The sequence below is a fragment of the Ovis aries genome, chromosome 12 (assembly GCF_016772045.2).
Source record: "Ovis aries strain OAR_USU_Benz2616 breed Rambouillet chromosome 12, ARS-UI_Ramb_v3.0, whole genome shotgun sequence".
NCBI classification, from domain to species: Eukaryota; Metazoa; Chordata; class Mammalia; order Artiodactyla; family Bovidae; genus Ovis; species Ovis aries.
In genome coordinates this window covers 56,793,409-56,815,189 of record NC_056065.1, presented here as the reverse complement: position 1 = coordinate 56,815,189, position 21,781 = coordinate 56,793,409, and the positions used below count along the sequence as shown (strand labels likewise).

The 21,781-nt window shown below is 37.7% G+C and overlaps 1 long non-coding RNA gene across 3 annotated transcripts; it reads right to left on the bottom strand.

Annotated features, from left to right (window-relative positions):
• Window positions 1–1,664: 1,664 nt before the first annotated feature.
• Window positions 1,665–21,131, bottom strand: LOC132657517 (uncharacterized). 3 transcript variants are annotated; one of them, XR_009595855.1, is made up of 3 exons: window positions 16,071–21,131; window positions 12,030–12,167; window positions 1,665–3,719 (listed from the first exon to the last, which is right to left on the bottom strand). It is a non-coding gene; the product is annotated as an uncharacterized LOC132657517 (long non-coding RNA). The 3 variants fall into 3 exon arrangements; XR_009595856.1 differs by lacking the exon at window positions 1,665–3,719 and having other exon boundaries at window positions 11,787–12,167; window positions 16,071–16,184; window positions 17,139–21,131; XR_009595854.1 differs by having other exon boundaries at window positions 1,665–12,167.
• Between the last annotated feature and the right edge of the window lie 650 nt (window positions 21,132–21,781).

Genomic DNA, 21,781 nt, shown 5'->3' with positions numbered 1-21,781 from the left:
CATACTCATAAACAAAGCTGGAAAAATATTTTAAAAGTATATCACTATGTGAATTCTCAACTAATTAGAAGGCAAAACAGATGGATTTTTATTCTCCTCTTTTCTTTCCTGGATAGAAGACAAGAGGTATGGTTAAGTTTTAATTAAATATATAAGAATTTTAAAAAAATATCCTCCACCAAATTTTTGTAAATTGGGAGGGTATTATTCATTCTGGAAGGAGAGAAAATGCACTTTCTCCTCTTGTAGAATGAAGACTGTAAATTCACAGTTTTCAAAGTTTGTAATATCTATCTGTAATTGACTTTGCAGATGGATATATTTTATGCTACATTAATCTAAAAAGAATCAAAGGCTAGGGAAAGTTGCTCTCAAGAAAAAAATGAGAGAATTTCAAGATAATTCAGAAAAAGAAACCTTGCTGGGGACAACAAAAAGCAGAGTGAACAAAAATAGAGGAATTCTTGGGATCTAAGCTTTTTCATATCAAGGAAATGGAAAGAAATTTAATCTGTGTTGACAGAATCATGCGAGGACAGGAAATGAGAGCTGAATTCCATTGACACAGAGACAGCTTTAATCTGAAGCCAAGGGGGTACACTCCCACAAGGACCCAAGACACCACAAGAAAATACTCAAAGTGTGAGACAAACTAGTCTATATCATCTCAGAATTTTCCACAGCTGTTGCCTCAACTGAAACATGGCTTTGCTGTGATAATACAACTACCTCATGAATTTTTTCGACCAATGGAAGTCCCTCTCATTAAGTGGGCATGAGGAGTTATATAGTTCTTAATGCTCCTTGTTCCAATCTCCTCTATCAATTCAAGACAGCTTTTTACCACTCTTACTACAGGTCATTACACTTGCAGATCATGCCACCATTCTTGATGACTTCAGTCAATGAGCTAATCTTCCTATTCATCCAATCCCCTACCCAATCCCATCCCCATGCTTGTTGACTTAACGCCTAGTACCCTGGCCATAGAATTCCTCAATTCCAATGACACCTACTAACACTTCACTTGAGTTACAAGATGATAGAGGCATATTTTGGATTTTATCATACAGCAATGCTCCACCTTCAAGTTCATAAAATCTAGTTTCCTCTATATGGCTTCTATTCCCTCACTTTTACTGACCCCTTTCTTAAACTTCATTATGACTCTTGAACCTTACACACTAAAGTTAACAAATCTAAATTTAAATACAAATGTTCACATTTACACGCCCTGTGACTTTATATGAGTTGCTCTACAAACCTCAGGATGCTTCTCTGCATAGCAACATAACAGCATTGCCTAATACAACTCAACACACCCAACTCACCATTAAAAATATATGACAATATACAAAACGACAAAAACTAGTTACAGCTTTGTCAAATGAGAAGGCCGTATGACAAATCAAAGGAAGATTTCCAACACCTGCATTGTCAATCAAAATGGATTAAGAAACATTTTTAGACTACAAATCACATTTCTACAACCAAAATAAAATGGCATAGAAACCACCCCCTCCCACGTCAAAAGGGAGACAAACCTTCACCTCTCCCTTCTATTTATCTCCAATTCTGAGACACGGTGAATATGGTAAGTGGCAAAACAAATGATCGTTCCTCAGTGATATCAGCCAAAGCCAAAATCACAAATAGCCATGTTCTTTTATTCTTCTACTTTATTATTTCCTCTTTGTATCTATTCAAAAACTAAAATCTTTAGTGCTCAATTAGGTAAAAACAGGCAGGATAACTTTGCCCTAGATGTCTTATCCAAAAGGTAACAATAATGTCAGTAATTAAACATTTATTATGTATCATGCATGACACTAAGCATTTCACCGGGATTGTTCCAAGCATTTCATCTGGATTATTGTAACAAGCTCACAAAGTAGGGACTATAATCATACTCTTCAGATGTAGAAACTGCAGCTTATAGTGGTTGTTAATTGCCCAAAGTTGTATGGCTAGTAAATGTCAGGTCTGTGTTAAAATACATTTTCTTTATACTTTTAATGCAAGTAAGATAAGTGAATAAAATCATTAATCTTTCCTGCATTACATTCCTTCCATTAGAGGGGCAATATTTTATTTTTGGTTATTACACATTTTTGTTTTTTGGCAACTTGAAGGGAATTTTTCTAATGTATTTTCTAGACATAAAGGAAAACAATGCATTTTTAATTTAGAGATAACCATCTTACTGATGTCTCCAATAATTTTAAGCTGATGTTCTAGGGTTATAACGATAGATAAACACATCTAGAAATAGAGATGAGTGCATGCATTTTTTTCCCACACAGACAGTTCTAGAGAAACAACTAGAAAATGCATTAGAACTAGTATAACAAAAAGGGAATTTAAGTGAAATCTTCCTTAAGTGAAAATCTTCCATTGTTTTCTAAAGAAAATAAAAATATGTATTATTTCTCCCTTTCTTATGGAAAGGCAACATGCCATACAAAAGAACAAAGTGAAATATACAATTAATCCAGTTTTCTTCAAAGTCAATAATAAACAGTGAAAAAATAATAGTAGGCACATATGATATTTAGAGTAAGCATTAAAATATAATGTACCCAGAAATAACACGTGAAACCTGAAAAGCCTACTAAAGAAAATGTCCAATATTAAATCAGACATTAAAAATTCTGTAAATATATAACTTTACAAAATAATGTCCTATATTTGAAGTTTGAATATTACAAAGCTGTCCATTTTCCCCAAATAACTGTATGAGTTTAATTCTAACCCAATAAAAGACATAAAGTTGTTAATTTATTAGTTTCCTTGTTTGACTTTTTTAGAGGTGATACATTCACATATCAAAGATACTATATGAAGGATCAAAGAACCTAAATATAAGAGCTAAAACAATAACACTCTTAGAAAGAATCACAGGGGGAAATCTTCATAATATTGAATTTGGCAATGATTTCTTAGATAGGATAGCAGAAACACAGACAACAAAAGTAAAAACAAATTGGACCGCATCAAAATTAAAAATTGCTGTGCAGTGAAAGATACAATCAATAGAGTAAAAAAGGCAACCTACAAAATGGGAGAGAATATTTGCAGATTATCTATCTCATAAAGGATTAAGATCCAGAATACATCAAGAACTCATACAACTCAACAACAAAAAAACCAAACAATCTGATTTTAAAATTGTCAAAGGACTAGAATAAACATTTCTCCAAAGAAGATATATAAATAGCTAACAAGCACATGAAAAAAATGTGAACATCACTAATTATTCAGTTCAGTTCAGTTCAGTCGCTCAGTCGTGTCTGACTCTTTGTCACCCCGTGAATTGCAGCACACCAGGCCTCCCTGTCAATCACCAACTCCCAGAGTTCACTCAAACTCATGTGCATCGAGTCTGTAATGCCATCCAGCCAATTCATCCTCTGTCATCCCCTTCTCCTCCTGCCCCCAATCCTTCTCAGCATCAGGGGCTTTTCAAATAAGTCAACTCTATGCATGAGGTGGCCAAAGTATTGGAGTTTCAGCCTCAGCATCAGTCCTTCCAATGAACACCCAGGACTGATCTCCTTTAGGATGGACTGGTTGGATCTTGCTGTCCAAGGGACTCTCAAGAGTCTTCTCCAACACCACAGTTCAAAAGCATCAATTCTTTGGTGCTCAGCTTTCTTCACAGTCCAACTTTCACATCCATACATGACTACTGGAAAACCCATAGCCTTGACTAGACGGACCTTTGGAGGCAAAGTAATATCTCTGCTTTTTAATATGCTAATTATTAGGAAAATCTAACTCAAAACTACAGTGAAATACCATCTCATACCTATTAGAACGGCTACTTTCAAAAAACAAAACAATAACAACAACAAACCCAGAAACTATTAAGTATTGATGAGGATGTGCAGAAACTGGAACCCTGTTCACAGTTATTGGGAATGATGCAGCCACTATGGTGTTTCCTCAAAACATTAAAAGTAGAATTACCATATGACCTGACAATTCAACTTCTGCATGTATGTCCCCAAAGCCATGAAACCAGAGTCTCAAAGAGATTATTTGTACACCTATAGCTCAGATGGTAAAGCGTCTGCCTATAGTGTGGGAAACCCAGGTTCAATCCCTGGGTCAGAAAGATCCCCTGGAGAAGGAAATGGCAACCCACTTCAGTATTCTTGCCTGGAAAATCCCATGGACCGAGGAGCCTGGTAGGCTACTGTCCATGGGTTCGCAAAGAGTCAGACACAACTGAGCAGCTAACACACGTGTTCACAGCAGCATTATTCACAATAGCCAAGACATGGAGGAACCAAATTTTCTGTTGACATACAGATAGACAAGCAAAATATGGTATATAATATAGTATATCCAACTTTAAAAAGGAAAGAAATCCTGACATATATTGACACTACAATGTAGGTGAAATGAAAGGACATTATGCTAGAGAACTAAACTGATTACAAAATGGCAAATGCGATGCCATTTATATGAAATATTTATAGTCAAATTCACAGAAACAGGAATTACAGTGGCAGATACCAAGGGTTGGGAGAAGGGGGAAATGAAGAGTTGTTTAATAAGCATATAAATGTTGGTTTTACAAGATGAAGAGAATTCCAGGAATTGGTTGCACAACTATGCAAATATATTTAACACTATTGAACTTTACTCTTTAAAAAGATTAAGATGGGAAATTTTATGTTATCTGTATTTTAAGATAATGAAAAAATTTTTTGAACACACAAAAACTAGGTTCAAACATACCAAATGATAGACTAAAAATTTAGACATAAAAGTCAAAATTATACAACTATTAGAAGAAACCATGGAGATAAATCTTTATGACCTTGAATGGCAATGGTTTCTTAGATATGACACCAAAAACATAAACAACAAAAGAAAAAAATAGATAAATGAACTTTGTCAGAATTTAAACTTATGGAGATTTCTCTTTCAGTTCAGTGGTTAAAACCTTGCCTGCAGTGCAGGAGGTGCAAATTTGATCCCTGATAAGGGAACTAAAATCCTACATGCCTCACAGCCAAAAAGCCAAAACATAGTACAGAAACAACACTGTAACAAATTCAATAAAAACCTAAAGAAATGATCACATAAAAATTTTTTAATAAATTAAAAATTTAATATTTATGTGCATTAAAGGATACTGTCAAGACAGTGAAAAAGCAATCCACAGAATGGGAGAAAATATTTGTAAATCATATATTTGATAACACCTTAGGTATAAAAGAAATGAAGATTAAAGGTACAATGAGATATCTTGTATTATCTATCAGAAAAATGAAAATATTAAAGAGTCACAACACCAAATGATAGTAGGGATGTGAAAAACCTGGGTCACTCATACATAGCTGGTGAGACTGTACAATGGTAAAGCTTCTCTGGAAAAAATTGTATAGGTTTCTTGTAAAACTAAATACATGATTATCGTACACTCCAGCAATTTCACTCTCAGGAATGGATCCTAAGTAAACATAAAATTATATTCACAGACACATATTGTACATGGATGTTTATAGTAGTTTTACTTGTAAAAGTTCAAAGCTGAAAAAAAAACAACTATTCTGTAACATGCAGTTAGACAAATTCTGGTATATCTGTGCTAAGGAATATTACCGAGCAATAAAAAAGAGTTAACTATTGATATATACGCAATGATTTGGATGGATCTCAAGGGAATTTTGCCGAGCGAAAGAAGCCAATCTCAAAAGGCTATCATTTACAAGTCATTTTGAAATGACAAAATTACAGAGATGGAGAACAGATTAGCAGTTGCCAGATTTTGAATGATCAAGTGAAGGAGAGAGGTGTTGGTGACTATAAAGGATATACAAGGGATTCATGGATGGAACTATTTTGTATCTTGACTACGGGTAGTAATCACACAAGCCTACACATGTAATAAAGCTGCATAACTCATGACACACACATATGCATACAAGTGACTGCATATTAAATTGGTGAAATCTGAATAAGATAGATTATATTAATGTCAGCTTTCTGGTTGTGAAATCATACTATAGGTAATACATGTGACCCTTGGACTAGTAGCATTATCAAGAACTTGTCAAAAACACAAATTTTGGGCTCAACTCTGAAGCGACTTAGCAGCAGCAGCTAAAGCTAAAGCTACTGAATCAAAAACACTGGTGTGGGAGCAACCAAGTTTTTTAAAAAGCTCTTAGCTGATTTAGATGAATGTGAAAGATTAATAGCCATTGCTTTTGTTTATATGTTGCTGAACCCCTGGAAACCATATTCCAGATAGAAAGAACTGTTTATCACACAGAGATTAATGTTTTCAGGCTGGAAGTAATAATTGCATTAGACTTTGGGGTTGTTGAACTTGGAGAAAAGATGACTATGTTCCATGGAAAAAAATAAAAGGTGTGTACAAAAATTGTGAAACCAGAGGAGTGGACTCCATTTGTTGGCTCAGCAGACTTTTTCTCTCCTCCTGACTTCTAGCTGGGAGTGGCCATTTGACACTGTTCTAGCTAGTGGAAATCTGTTGTGGGATTCCAAGGAATTGTTATCTTAGTCCAAGCACTGTCACCTTCCTTTCTTCAATCTAGTGAGTCCATATCTAGGGAGTCTATCCTAAGAAAATAATCATATGTATATATAAAGATTTAGCTCATGTTGTTCATCATTGTGTATTTTTTTGGAAATAACCTTAATGTTTAATTACTAGAGAATAAATAAAAATAATAAACACTTTTGATGTTTTCTCAAGATGGAATTTTTCTGGTCGTTAAGGATGATGACTACTAAGAATTTTGAGGGCATGGAAATAATTATAATATTAAGTGAAATAACCAAAATTAGAAACATATATTCACATATATATAACCTTTAAAATTTAACTTAAAATTAAGTGTATATTAGTAATCAATCTTTTGAGGTAGGGGTAAAGATCCTTCTTTAAGCACTGTTCAAATGACTGGAGCTTCAATTCCTCTTTCATAGAATAAACTGATAATTGTTTTAACTTTTATTATTATCATTACATATATAGTGGTATTGATGATAACGTTTAATGTGAAGCCAGGACTGTGAATTATCAGTATACTGCATAGGGGTGTGTGTGTGTGTGTGTGTGTGTGTGTGTGTGTGTTTTTAACATATAAGAACGCTAAAATGCTAAGAAAGCTATCATTAAATGTTAAGAAAGTTATACCCATTCCAATGCATTATATATTTTATGTACTTTTGCAATTTTCTATGACATGTTATTATTTTTAACACTCTACAAAATAATTTTTAATATTAAAGGAGGACGAGGAAATAATTCAAGCTCGTTAGACCAATAGAGCCAGAAAAGCAGCTCAGAGTGAAACAAGTTACCTGAGAGACTAAATCTTTGCCTTCAAATAGAAACATCTCTTCACCACGCTCCGGTTTATGGAATAACAGCTGCCTGCTTCTGTGTTTGCTCTTCCATTGGTCCAGACAATGGAATTAGATTAATTTACTGAGCCATTCCAAAAATTACAGATCAATAGATAAATAACATAGATGCAGGTATATAGATAGAGAGAACAAGCATATGCTTCTTTTATGCATAAATAACCTTTTTATTAATTTGAGATAAATCCTTTCACTAATCCATGATTTTTTGCCTTTGGGAAGCCTCTATTTTAGGATTCACAAAAGGCAAAAAATAAAAACCGCATTAAAGGAGCAGTTGTTGCTGCTGCTGCTAAGTCGCTTCAGTCATGTCCGACTCTTAGCAACCCCATGGACTGCATCCCACCAGGCTCCTCCATCCATGGGATTGTCCAGGCAAGAGTACTGGAGTGGGGCGCCATTGCCTTCTCCGAAAGGAGCAGTATGATCAATGATCATACTGTATGATCAATGATTTTCCCATTTTCCCATGCATCACCTCTTGGCTCCATTTCTGCTTAGAAGATGTAATACACCAGGATAAACCAGACCCTTAATTTTTTTTTTAATTTTTACTTTATTTTACTTTTACAATACTGTATTGGTTGAAGTAAGCCAGAAAGAAAAACACCAATACAGACCCTTAATATTTTATCAAGTATTTCCAAAGCAATCTCTGACTAGAATTCAAATTAGATTTTTTATCATAGAATAAGGATTTTAAACCATTAAAATTCTTCAGAGGTTTTCACTGCAGAGCTGGTGATAATGACTGATCACTGAAGTAAGAGCCATTACTCTCAAGGCAACACTCCCGCCACATCCAATTCATTTAATGACCAGAGGAGTAAGTTTCTTCTTTCCCTTCTTACCTTAGGGTCTTACCATTTATTCCAATAGAGTCAAACTTGAAAGGAATAAAGTTCACAGTCTATTTTTTGCCACTGATAGAATATAGAACATATACAGAATTGAATATGTATGTTCTAAAATGAACCACGTTGATGAATTTATTAAAATACTGTGTTATTAGATGACTTGTGGGAAGTCAGGGTAAGTCCATCATTACTGAACACAGAGCACAAACCAGAATTTCAAGAGGAAGAAAGAGATGATACGATACTTACTACTCTGCAGACCTACTTTTAGGATTCTGTATTGATGTATATGGCTGTCCTGAGCCACATAATTCAGCTGGTTGGTTACTGAACTCTGCTGTTCTTTTTGAAAAGATGACCTTGAGTTTTTGAATTTACATGGCCCCAAAATATCCAGCTTTTGAGAAAGGGTAAACTCAATTTAATAGACATCATTTTAGAAAACAATTACAATTTTGCAAACTTTCAAGGCAGATGTTATTGAAGTCACCTGAACATCAAACAGTTGCTGTCCTTTCCTCAGTATGAGTCATGGGAACCAACTAGACTGTCTGAAGGTCATTTTTTCAAGATCAGGGATCTTTCAGAAACTCAATCACCCTACCCGTGGCTGATGCCTCTGACAGGCCTTAGATATGCCAGAAGATTTATGAGACTAATTAACTAGAAAATCTATGGGTCAGCTAAATTCAGCATGCCTTCTCCTATTGTTATGCTTATTCTTATTCTGTCTTGAAGCTGCTCTGGTTCATCTATGCCTTCCTACTACACTGCTCTCCGCTAATCCAATGCCTGTTGCTATCCTTTCAGTGGTGCCCTCCTAAATCTCCACACCATGGAAAACAACCTTTTTTACATTATCAACAGTGAATGTTCCTCGTGGACATTTCTTCTCTTGAATCTTCCCCAAATGGGTGCTTGTAACACCCCACAGTCCCCTAAATCATGTGTAGAATTCATGTTCTACTTACTTCTCAATGTCTTTGAAGGCCTTTTTCCTTTGTGCTCATGTAACACACCCTTCCATTGGTGTAATCAAGGAATATAGGTTTATGTTAATAATAAAAGTTTGTATCTAAGGATAATGCAAACTCCAAAAGGTGTATCCTTCTTTTGAACATTATTCAGTATTTTTTATCATTCCATCCTCCCAATTAGTTTGGAAATTACATATTGCTTCTGTATTTGTTAATATTTAATAGTTACACCAGAGGTTACCACATGCCTCCTTAATTCATCATTTTAACCTCTTCCAGGACAAAGCAAAGGCCTGAGAAACTTAAATTATATTTATCTTCATTTCAATGTATCAGCTTATCTCTGCATATATTTCATTTCTCTAGATAGCTCACTCAAACCAAAAAACAAGATAGCTTTATTATTATTTTATGCAATGTTCATTTAATGAACATGTTATTGCTCTTCATTTCAGGTGGCGCTAGTGGTAAAGAACTCCCCTGCCAATGCAGCAGACATAAGAGACGTGGGTTTGATCCCTGGGTCGGGAAGATCCCCTAGAGGAGGACATGGCAACCCACTCCAGTATTCTTGCCTGGAGAATTCCATGGACAGAGGAGCCTGGTGGGCTACAGTCCATGGGGTCACAAAGAGCTGGACATGACTGAGAGACTAACACATACTTTCTTTCTAAACCTCTGGCCTCCCATCCATGGTCACTTTCCTTCCATCTGAAGAAAACCCATTAGAATTTCCTTTGTGCACGATTAACTCAGTTTCTGTTTGTTCAAAATTTTCTACATTTTTCCCTCAGATCCAAAGAATTCTTTCACTCTGTAGAGTCTTCTAGGTTGGGTGTCATATTTTTCATCACCTTGAAGATATACTCCCACTATTTTCTGGTCTCTATTTTTGCTTTTGAGAAATTAGATACAATTCTGTTATGCCTTCAGTTAATCTCTCTTTTCTCTAGCTGCCTTAGAAGATTTTCTGTTTGATGCAAATATTTGAAAAGATAATGCCTGAGATTTTCTAGAACTGATGAAAGAGGTGAATACACAGAAGTTCGATGAATCCCATGCTAGCTAATGAAATACACATCTAGACTTTTCGTAGAGAAGTTACAAAATGCCACTTTTCAAAGTTGTATATTTCTAGATGATGCTTTTATTCATATAGGCATATATCCTATATATATTATAGTTGTCTTCAATGGGAGGGTTTTTCCAAATTAACTAGTCTAGCATTGGCCTTTCTTGTCTGTGATTAAACTCATCTTGATTTTGAGCCTCTGTCCTACTAGGTAGTGAGGAGAAGTAATTTAAACTTTCCAGCTAAAGGCATCTTAGTTTCTGGCTTTAAAACAGTAAATTCAGTCTCTTTTAGAAAAAAATTTGTCTTGGGGGGTAAATATTGAATGCTTTAAGATTTCTCATCACCCTTTCTACCCAAGATGTAGTCAGGTATGTTTGGAAGATTATAAATCCTTATAAAAGAAATGAGGGAAGGGCCTTAAGTTGACATGTGTGACTTTTCAGTTAGATTCCAAAACTTACTAAAATCCCTGGGTAATGAATCAGTTGGTATCTTTTCTAGACATAGTTGGGGTCTGATGGCCCCACCTTAGCTCTTTTGGGGGCTGGAGATGCTCTTGGTTCTCAGCCACATCCTCCATCTTGCCCTCAGATTCGATCACTAAACCGGGAGCCTCTGCTGTAACATTACCCTGTTCCTTGTCAAGATGGCCCCATACTAGGGCCACCTGTTCCCTACTTGGCTATCTTCTGTATTTCCTACATGAAGTACACTGGGCTTTCTCACACTTCTGCACTGCACACACTTTCTCACACTTCTGCACTGCACACAAGTCATGGAGCCCCTGTCTTTTCCAGTATTGCTCTCTTGCTCCTGAATCGATTCAGGTGTGGCCCTATCTGACTGTGGGTCAAATTGAAGAGGTATCCCTCATCTGCTGCATATGACTAGAAAAGCTAGTCACTAGCTCTTCTGTCTTCTGATTTCCCTATGCCCACCTAGATGTACCACCCTGTTTTCTGATTCCCGAGATTTGACCTGGAAGGATATATGATGATGCTAACTTCTGGCCTCACTCAGCCTTTTTTACCTCTCCAGATCTCTTAAGTGGAAACATTCCTCCTCTTCCTGACTGTTGTATGCTTCTAGCCTTAAATCCTTTTTTCTACCTTACCTTTTTGATAAGACTTCCTACCCAGTGCTCCAAGCTTTCCTTTTGATATAAAAAGAGAAGTATTTGCTTGTTTGTTTAGAAATCTCTTTCGACACAATAAATTCTTGCCATCAGATTAGTGTTTTGCCAGAGACTCAAAAAAAAAACCCAGCTCTGGATCGTCAAGCTGATTGACTTCGTTTTAGATGGAACTTCCCTGTTTCTGAATAGAAACAGTTTCTGAGCAACAAGGTTTACAATCAGTAGGATTACATCTGAAAATACCTCAAATGTAGTAAGCTCAAAAAATGGAATAACTACCACTGAGATGCGCAAAACATGCAAGTTTCTTTTCTTTTCCATAACTAATCCAGTGTTGCTCTTGGGTACCCATTCTGCTGAGCAGTGCAGGAAAGCAGAGAGAAGATAAACTAGCCAGTTTAGAGTAGCTCATTCTCTTTAAAATTTTTTTTGGCTGCGCTTCATGACTGTGGGATCTCAGTTCCCCAATAAGTGATTGAACCCAGGCCATGGCAAGGAAAGCCCAGAGTCCTGACCACTAAGCCACCAGAGAACTCCCTTAACACTTTTTCTTTCAGCTTAAACAGGTCACTTACCTTTTTCTGCTCCTCCTCCCAAAACATCAGCTCTGGATTCAGTGGAAAGCTGAATTGTCCTCAAGGAGTGCAGTAGCAGATGGGAAATGTTTCCAGATGTTTCCACATCAAAATGGGACAGGCAGTTCAGAGTGAAATCTGCAGAGTGGATTCACCGTATTGATAGAAAGCCAGAGATAGTGCTAATATCCTAAAGAATCCAGAGATGCCTATGTGCCATGTAGAAAGTTTTAAAATGTAGCTGATAGTGAAGTTGACAAGGGATTGCTAACGGAAAAGACGAGCAACAAATGTGGTTTGGAAACCTGCAGGCAGATTCCAAGAGGAATCACATGAAAGTCCTAGCCAGATCTCAGAGGGCCAGCAGCACCAGTAAAGGCTGAAAAAAAGCCTGAAGAAATCCCCACAGATAATCCTCACACTGACAGAGTTTCACCAGAAGCAGAGCTCAACAGCAGAGTCCCCCTGAAGAGCCAAGGCAGGGCCCTCCCTGCTCCATCATCACAAAGCGTAGTTTCCCAGTCCACTATATCTAGACTCTGCCTTTGGGAAGAAGAGAGGTAAGAAATGCGGGAAGACTCAGTCTTTTCCGAAATGGACAGTTTTAAAGAAAAGAGACTCTTATCTTGAAGCTATTAAGATATTTCTAAATGCAAATACACATTTTATTTTTCCATCACTCACTGGTATATGAGTTCATGAAAATGCTCAGACCACTTACAGAAAATAAAGAAAGTATAATTTCCAAGTTTTATAAAACCTGAAGCACAGTATATAAATTATAATATCATTCCACATTTTTCAAATTTATTAAGTTATAAAGTATTTGCCTATAGTATCATTTTTTCCCACAGCTATCATTTCTCCATCTTCATCTTGAGTTTTATCATTTGCATTTTCATCCTCATAACTTGAGAGGCTAAACTAGTGAGCTTTCCAGTTAATAAAGTTTGTTTTCAAGAAAATAGTTCTTGGATTATATATTTACTCTGTTGTTTCTAATTTAGCAATTAGTACTTTTATTTGTTCCTTCTGTTTTTGTTAGGTTTACTTAGTTATTTTTCCAACATCAGAGTTCAATATTAATTTGATTTATTTTAATTCCCTTGGTGTAAGCAGGCAGAAAGAGATATCTTTTGTCTTTTCCTCATTATAAGAACATTAATTCTATCATGAGGGCTCCATTCTTATAATCTAATATAACCTTATTATTTCTCAAAGCCCTTACCTCCAAATACCATTACATTGAGGATTAGGGTCTCAACATACAAATTTGGGAGTAGCACAAATATTCATTCCTTAGCAATATTATGTTGGAGTTTCTAGCTACTACAATAAGACCAGAGGAGGAACAAAAGGCACAAGATTGGAAAGAAAGAAACAGAACGATTTTTGTTTGCAAATGACATGATTGCTAACATAGAAAATTTAAAAAAAACTGACAAAAAATATTTCTGGAATTAGAAAGCAATCATTGCAAAGTTGCAGGGTATATAATAACCTGCTAATAAACAGAAGTCAATAGCTTTCTTATATATCAGCAATCAACAACTGGAATTTTTTTTTTAATTAAACCACATATAACACCCACCCCAAGATAAAATTTTTGGATATAAATCTAACAAAATATGCTCCAAATATATACATAGAAACAACAAAATTCTAAGAAAAAATCACAGAGGTAGAGTGGGTAAGAATCAGCCTGCCAATGCAGGCGACATGGTTAATTCCTGGTCTGGGAAGATTCCACATGCTGCAGAGCAATTAAGCCCACGTGCCACGACTACTAAGCCTGTGCTCTACAGCCCCAGAGTCACAACTACTGAACCTGCACGCTGCAGCTACTGAAGTCTGTGGACCTAGAGTCCATGCTCGGCAGCAAGAGAAGCCACCACAATGAGAAGTCCACGAAGCACAACTAGAGGGTAGACCCTGCTCGCCACAACCAGAGAAAGCCCAGGCTTGGCCAAAAATTAACTAATTAAAAGTAATCTTACTTTAAAAAAATTAAAAGAGGCTCTAAACAAACAGAGAGATATTCCATGTCTATGTATTACAAGACTCAATATTATTAAGATGTCAGTTCTCCCCATCATGATCTATAGATTCAATGTAATCCCAATTAAAATCCCTGTAAGCTATTTTGTGTGTGCATGCGAAGTTGCTTCAGTTGTATCTGACCCTGCGACCCTATGGACTATAGCCCATCAGGCTCCTTTGTCCATGGGATTCTCCAGGCAACAATACTGGAGTGGGTTGCCATGCTCTCCCCCAGGGGATCTTTCCGATCCAGGGAATCAAACTCATTCCTCATATATCTCCTGCATTAGCAGGCAGGTTCTTTACCATAGTACCACCTGGGAAGCCCCAAATTATTTTGTAGATGCTGGCAAAATGATTATAAAATATACAAAGAAAGACAATGTACCTAGAAGAGCCAACATAATACTGTGGAACAAAGTTGGAAGACTCCCATTACCCAGTTTCAAAACTCAGTATAAAGCTGTAACAGTCAAGACAGTATGTTATCTCTTCAGCAAGTGGTTTTGGGAAAGCTGGACAGCTACGTATAAATCAGCTAGTTAGAATACTTCCTCACGTCTAAACAAAAATAAACTCAAAATGGTTTAAAGACTTAATATAAGACATGACATCATAAAAACCCCAGAAGAGATCATAGGCAAACCATTCTCTGACATAAATCCTAGTAATATTTTCTTAGATCAGTCTCCCAAGGTAAAAGAAATAAAAGATCCCATGTGGGATCTAATCAAAATTATAAGCTTTTGCACAGCGAAGAGATCCATAAACAAAATGCAGACAATCTATGGACTGAGAGAAAAAAATTGCAAGCAGTACAACTGACAAGGGCTTAATTTCTAAAATACACAAACTTCATCAGAAAAATCAAACAACCCAAACAAAAAAATGGACAGAAGACCTAAATAGGCATTTTTCCAAAGACGATAGGTAGGTGGCTAATAGGCACATGAAAAGATGCTCAGTATCACTAATTATGAGATAAATGCAAATCAAAACTACATGGAAGTACCACCTCACACCAGTCAGAATGGCCATCATTAAAAAGTCCACAAGCAATAATGCTGGAGAGGGTGTGGGGAAAAAGGAATCTTCCTTCCTACCTACACTGTTGGTAAGAATGTAAACTGGTGCAGCAGCTATGGAAAACAGTAGGGAGGTTCCTTAAAAAACTAGAGTTACCATGCGACCCTACAATCCCACTCCTGGGCATATGTCCTAAGAAAACTCTAATTTAAAAAGATACATGCACCCCAGTGTTCATAGTAGCTCTATTTACAATAGCCCAGACATGGAAGCAACCTAAATGTCCATTCATATATATATACACATATATATATACACACACACACACACACATATATATGTGTGTGTGTGTGTGTGTGTGTGCATTGTCACTCAGTTGTGTTCAACTCTTTGTGACCCCATGGACTGTAGCCTGCCAGGCTCCTCTGTCAATGGAATCCTGCAGGCAAGAAAACTGGAGGAGGTAGTCATTCCCCTTCCCCAGGGGAATCTTCCCGACAGCGGGATTGAACCTGGGTCTCTTTCATTGCAGGCAGATTCTTTGCTGTCTTGAGCCATCAGGGAAGGCTACACATTCACATGCACAATGGAATACCACAAAGCCATAAAAAAGAATGAATAATGCTATTTACGGAAACATGGATGGACCTAGCGATTACTGTGCTAAGGGAACTAAATCAGAGAAAATCTAGTATCATAGTTTATTTATAGTTTATTATCACCTAAACTATAGTACAAATAAACTTATTTACAAAACAAAAACACACTGAGTGATACAGAAAACAGACCTATGGTTACCAAAGGGGGAAGAGGGGAAGGGATGAAATAGGAGTTTGAGATTAGCAAATACAAACTACTGTATATAAAATAGATAAAGTTCTCTTGTATGGCACCAGCAGCTATATTCAATATCTTGTCGTAAAACCTATAATGAAAAAGAATATATACAGGGACCTTGTGGGTGGTCCAACCTACCTGCCAATGCAGGGCACACAGGCTCAATTCCCGGTCCAGGATGATTCCATGTGCCTTGGGGCAACTAAATCCTTGTGCCACAGCTACTGAAGGCTGCATGCCCTCTAGCCTGTGCTGCACAACAAGAGAAACCACTGCAGTAAGAAGCCCTTGCACCACAACACAACAAAGGCCCAGTGCAGCCAACAATAAATTTAAAAAGACTTTAAGGTAGTTGAAAAAAATCATTAAAACATAATATATATACACATATGTACACATACATCGATCACTTTGCTATACACCACAGCTAACACAATACTGTGAATCTACTATACTTCAATCTAAGAGAAGCAAGTAACAGAAAGGACAGAGCTAAATTCAACCATATCACTAATTTCTTTAAATTTTAAAAAATTGGTTGACATGAAAAGAATGAAATACATACACCATGTAAATGTAAAAGAAAGCTGAAAAGTTTTTTTTTGAAAAGAGTTTTATTAATATTAGACTTAATGAACCTCAAGACAAGAAGTATTATCACAGATAGAGAAAGACATTTATAATGATTAATGGGTCAATCCATGAAGAAGACATAGCAAACCTAAAATGTAGGTGGTTAATAACTGATCTTAAAAATAGATGAAGCAAAGGCTGGCTGAAATAGAGAGACAAATAGACAAATTTACATGTAGAAATATCAATTTCCTCTTTAATAACGAGATAAAAATCTAGAAGGATGTGGAAGATCTAAAAATATTAACCACTTTAACCTAACCTGATCTTTATAGAACAATTTATCCAATAAACTGCAGCATTCACACTCTTTCCCTGTTCATACAGAGCATTAACAAAGACAGATCTTATGCTGGGGCATAAAACAAATCCCTACTTTAAATCTTAAATTCTACAGAATATGTTTTCTAAACACAACAAAATTAAATCATAAATCAATAACAATTAGATATTTAGAAAAGCCTCAAACAATTAAACTTCTAAATAACCAAAGAAACCATTAAAAATTAATAAATATTTAACACTAAATAAAAATACATCAAAATATTTTGTAGGGAGGTAATGTGTACTTACAGGAAGTTTGTCAATCTCTCTTCAAGTCTGCTAATTCTTTGTACTCTGCCATCCAAATCTACTATCAAGTCCCTCCAGTGAATTTTTAAATTCTAGTTATTATACATTTTATGGACATCATTTGCCACATCAGAGGGTAAGATGGTTGGATGGCATCACAGACTCATTGGACATGAGTTTGAGCAAGCTCCGGGAGTTGGCGATGGACAGGGAAGCCTGGCGTGCTGCAGTCCATGGGGTCGTAAAGAGTCGGACATGACTGAGCAACTGAACCGAACTGAACTTGCCACGTTAATAAACAAAGGATGTTGTTGCTGTCAGCCAAGGCAGCTGCCCTGCTCTGTGCACTCTTCAGGGGATTCAGGATGGAGAAAAACAGGATACTGGCCCTAATAATTAAGGTGCATATCAAAGGGATGATTTCAATGAGCCCAGATTTTTTCACCTTCCCATATACAGAAAAGTACAAAATTCATTCACTTCAGGTGTCTGCTTTTCTTTAATTAGCAGTAATCTTTTGATGTTGAACTACCAGGTTTGTTTGAACTCCTATGTATCCTGGCTCCTCCCTTATCTCTTTAGAATAGTCCCTCAGAGGAGTTTAGTCCTCAGCAAGTCAGCCAAATAAAGCATAATTCTAAACTTGTAGATTTTGCTTCTGTGTTTTTCTATCAACACTTTCAACTTCAACAGAATTTGCATATTGACTTTTCTTTGTATTTCTATCTCTTCATTGATATTCTATCTGATGCCACACTGTCATACTATCTCCTTTACATCTTTAATCAGGCTTTCCTTTAGTTCTGTGAGCATATTTATAATGGCTACTTTGAAGTCTTTTTTTTTTTTGAATCTGACATCTACTTACTTACTCTCACAGTTTCAGTCATATGTATAGGTCACAATTTCCTGTTTCTGTGCAAGCCTCAAAGCGTTTTGTTAGAAAATAGACATTTTTCCTATATATTGCAGCAACTGGTATAATTATCCTCCCATTCACTTTCCAAGGATGTTTTTGCTATTTGTTTTTTTTTTGGGGGGGAAGGGGGAGAGGGGTATCAAATTACTTTATTTGAATGAATGGTACCAAGAAAGAACTTAAGTAGATGTTTTGGTACAACTTATAGAAAAGGCAGAGATAAGCCAAACATGCACAGCCTGCCTTGGTCACCAAGGAAGTCATACTCATGGTTACACGAAGCCAGCCTAAGGCTAGCTTGTTGTCATTGCTCTCCAGGACGTGCTTGTCAAAGAGATATTTCGTCAGTCATGCTAGATTCATGGGACCCCTATCTTGGCACAAGTTGGTTACATAGTCACTTAAATCTTAGATGGATTTCATCTACTCATTCAGGTAAGTCACACAGAAACATTAGTCACTCAGTCATGTCCGACTCTTTGTGACCCAATGGACTGCAGCCTGCCAAGCTCCTTCATCTCTGGAATTCTCCAGGCAGGAATACTGGGGTGGATTGCCATGCCCTTCTCCAGGAGATCTTCCCAATCCAAGGATCAAACTTGCTTCTCCTGCATTTCAGGCAGACTCTTTGCCATTTGCGCCACCAGAGAAGTCACATGGTGGGGGGAGGAGGTGTCATTATTGTCAGTGGGCATTTTGTGCCCATTCCAGTGGAGATGGATCTATAACTTTTCCGAAGAGTATGGCACATTCCATTGCAGTTAACCCACTCTTCGTGACTGGCTTTCTTGATATCCTGAAGGATATCAAGCTTCTCCAGCTTCTCAGTAAGTGCCCTCGCATCATGAAATTGGAGAGGAACATATTTGGCAAAGTTCTCCAAAGCCGCATCATAAAGGTCAAAGCCATATGACATGGACAGGTAGCCATAGAAGGTGAAGAGCTCCCGGCTGGTGGTTGATGGCAGTCTCCGAGTCCCTGTGGTAGTTCTGGCGCACCAGTGAGATGGCCACTATCCTCACGATGAGTTGAGACCTGGGGCTGCACGGTGCTGGAGTGGATTTGAGGAGGTAGGTTCCCTCCAAGCACTGTTGAAGTAGGAAATCGAGGTGCCTGTCCAGGAAAGACTGTAATTTGTTTTTTTTTTAATTTATGCAAAGAAAAGTCTTTTGGGGACTTCTGGTGGCTAAGACTTGGGGCTCCCAATGCAGGGGTCCTGGATTCAATCCCTGGTCAGGGAACTAGATCCCAATGCCAGGACTAAAGATCTGACACGTGACAAGGAAGACTGAAGGCCCGGATGCTGCAAATAAGACCCTGTGCAGTCAAGTGAATAAATAAGTGAAGACATACAGAGAAGTCTCCTCTCCTTTACTCACTACTCACAGAGTATGTGACACATGGATGGGTTCTTGTTCATCAACCTGCTTTTCAACCCTCTAATTACCCTAGTTGGTTCCTCTGGCAACCAGCCCTCATCCTTAGGTGATGCTCTACTTATCTAGAGGAGTAATCCCTAACCTTTTTGGCCCAAGGGATCGATTTCATGGAAGACAGTTTTTCTATGGACTAGAGTTGGGTGAATGGTTTCAGGAAGATTCAAGATCATTATATTTATTGTGTGAACTTTATTTCTATTATTGGTGGCTTATGGGGTAAAGAGTCTGCCTGTCAGGCACCCGAGTTCAATGCCTGGGTCTGGAAGATCCCCTGGAGAAGGAAACGGCACCCACTCCAGTATTCTTGCCTGGAAAATCCCATGGGTGGAGGAACCTGGTGGGCTATAGTCCATAGGGTCGCAAAGAGTCGGACAGGACTGAGAGACTACAAACACACACTCCAATAGGCATTAGATCCTGGAGGCTGGGGGCTCCTGATCTAGAGGTTTTCCAAAAATTTCCTCACTAATATGAACTCAGGTGTGATTGAAAGGGTTTGCTATAAATAACCAAATGCACCCATTTTACCTTTATCACTCTAAAACTATTGCAGGAATCAAAAATAAGCAAACATAAAAGAGGCCCCCACCACTCTAATCACATAGGAAATGAAAAGAGGCCCCTACCACTCTAATCACATAGGAAACGAAAAGAGGCCCCTACCACTCTAATCACACAGGAAATGAAAAGAGGCCCCTACCACTCTAATCACACAGGAAATGAAAAGATGCCCCTACCACTCTAATCACATAGGAAACGAAAAGAGGCCCCTACCACTCTAATCACATAGGAAATGAAAAGGGTTTTGAGAGCCAAGAAGCAGGAACTGATAAACGAGACCAAATTTTATATTCTTTCACAGGCCACCCCCTGTTTTTTGAACACAGAACCCTTACAGCAAAATGATCATACCTATCAAAGTACATACATTTTGTGTAGCATTTAAGGAACAGATCTAGAAATAATACTGTTGCTGCTGCTGCTGCTGCTGCGTCACTTCAGTCGTGTCCGACTCTGTGTGACCCCATAGATGGCAGCCCACCAGGCTCCTCCGTCCCTGGGATTCTCCAGGCAAGAACACTGGAGTGGGTTGCCATTTCCTTCTCCAATGCATGAAAGTGGAAAGTTAAAGTGAAGTTGCTCAGTCGTGTCTGACTCTTAGCGACCTCATGAACTGCAGCCTACCAGGCTCCTCCGTCCATGGGATTTTCCAGGCAGGAGTACTGGAGTGGGGTGCCATTGCCTTCTCCGAAATAATATTGTTAAATAACAAAAATTCAAATGAGGAAATGTGAAGATCTAATTAGCTTCATTAAGTGACTCATGAAATGAGCAGCATCCAACCTAGTGAATAGAATAGAGCTTTGTCTAGTGCCTGGTGACTCAGATGGTAAAGCATCTGCCTGCAACGCAGGAGACCTGGGTTCAATCCCTGAGAAGATCCTCTGGAGAAAGAAATGGCAACCCACTCCAGTACTCTTGCCTGGAAAATTCCATGGATGGAGGAGCCTGGTAGGTTACAGTACATTGGGTTGCAAAGAGTCAGACACAACTGAGCAACTTCACTTTCTAGCTGCAAAAAAGGAAAAAATTTTCATGTTTTTAGAAAATCTTTTTATTTATTTAATGAATTTATTTGGCTGTGCCAGGTCTTAGTTGCAGCATATGGGATCTTAGCTCCCTGACCAGGGATCAAACCCAGGCCCCCCTGCATTGGGAGCATGGAGTCTTAGCCACCGGACCACCAGGGAAGTCTTGGATTTTAGTATTTTTAAAGCAGAGAGTAAGCAGGAGAAAGAAAATCATTACTGAAGAATTGCATGGTTTTAGGTAAGGCCACTCTGCTAATGGGAACAGAAGGAGCCTATTGGCCAAGTATCTCAGTGCTAACCAGGTAATTCCTGGTTGACTCATGAAAGGTTACATTCCTGGGGGAGGCTGTAACTGCAATTAGGTTAGGTATTAAGTCTTGGTTTGCTGATGCGGGGCCTAACACAAGTGACTCCATTTTGGAACAGAACCAACACAGATATGCCTAACATTTGAAGAAGGCAGTGTGGGGTAGGGACAGATTTAAAGAAACAACCAATTTGTCCTATGAAGCCATTACAGACATTTTCATATTCTGGCATTAGTTTGATTATTCTTTTTTCCCCCTTAATCTACTACTATTTATACCTTATGATAACTATTTAGCTCAGAAATCAACTGATGGTTAGCTAGATCCAGTTCCTCCTCAGGCCAGTCATTTTCCTTAGATAGTACATCCTGAGGAGGCTATAACT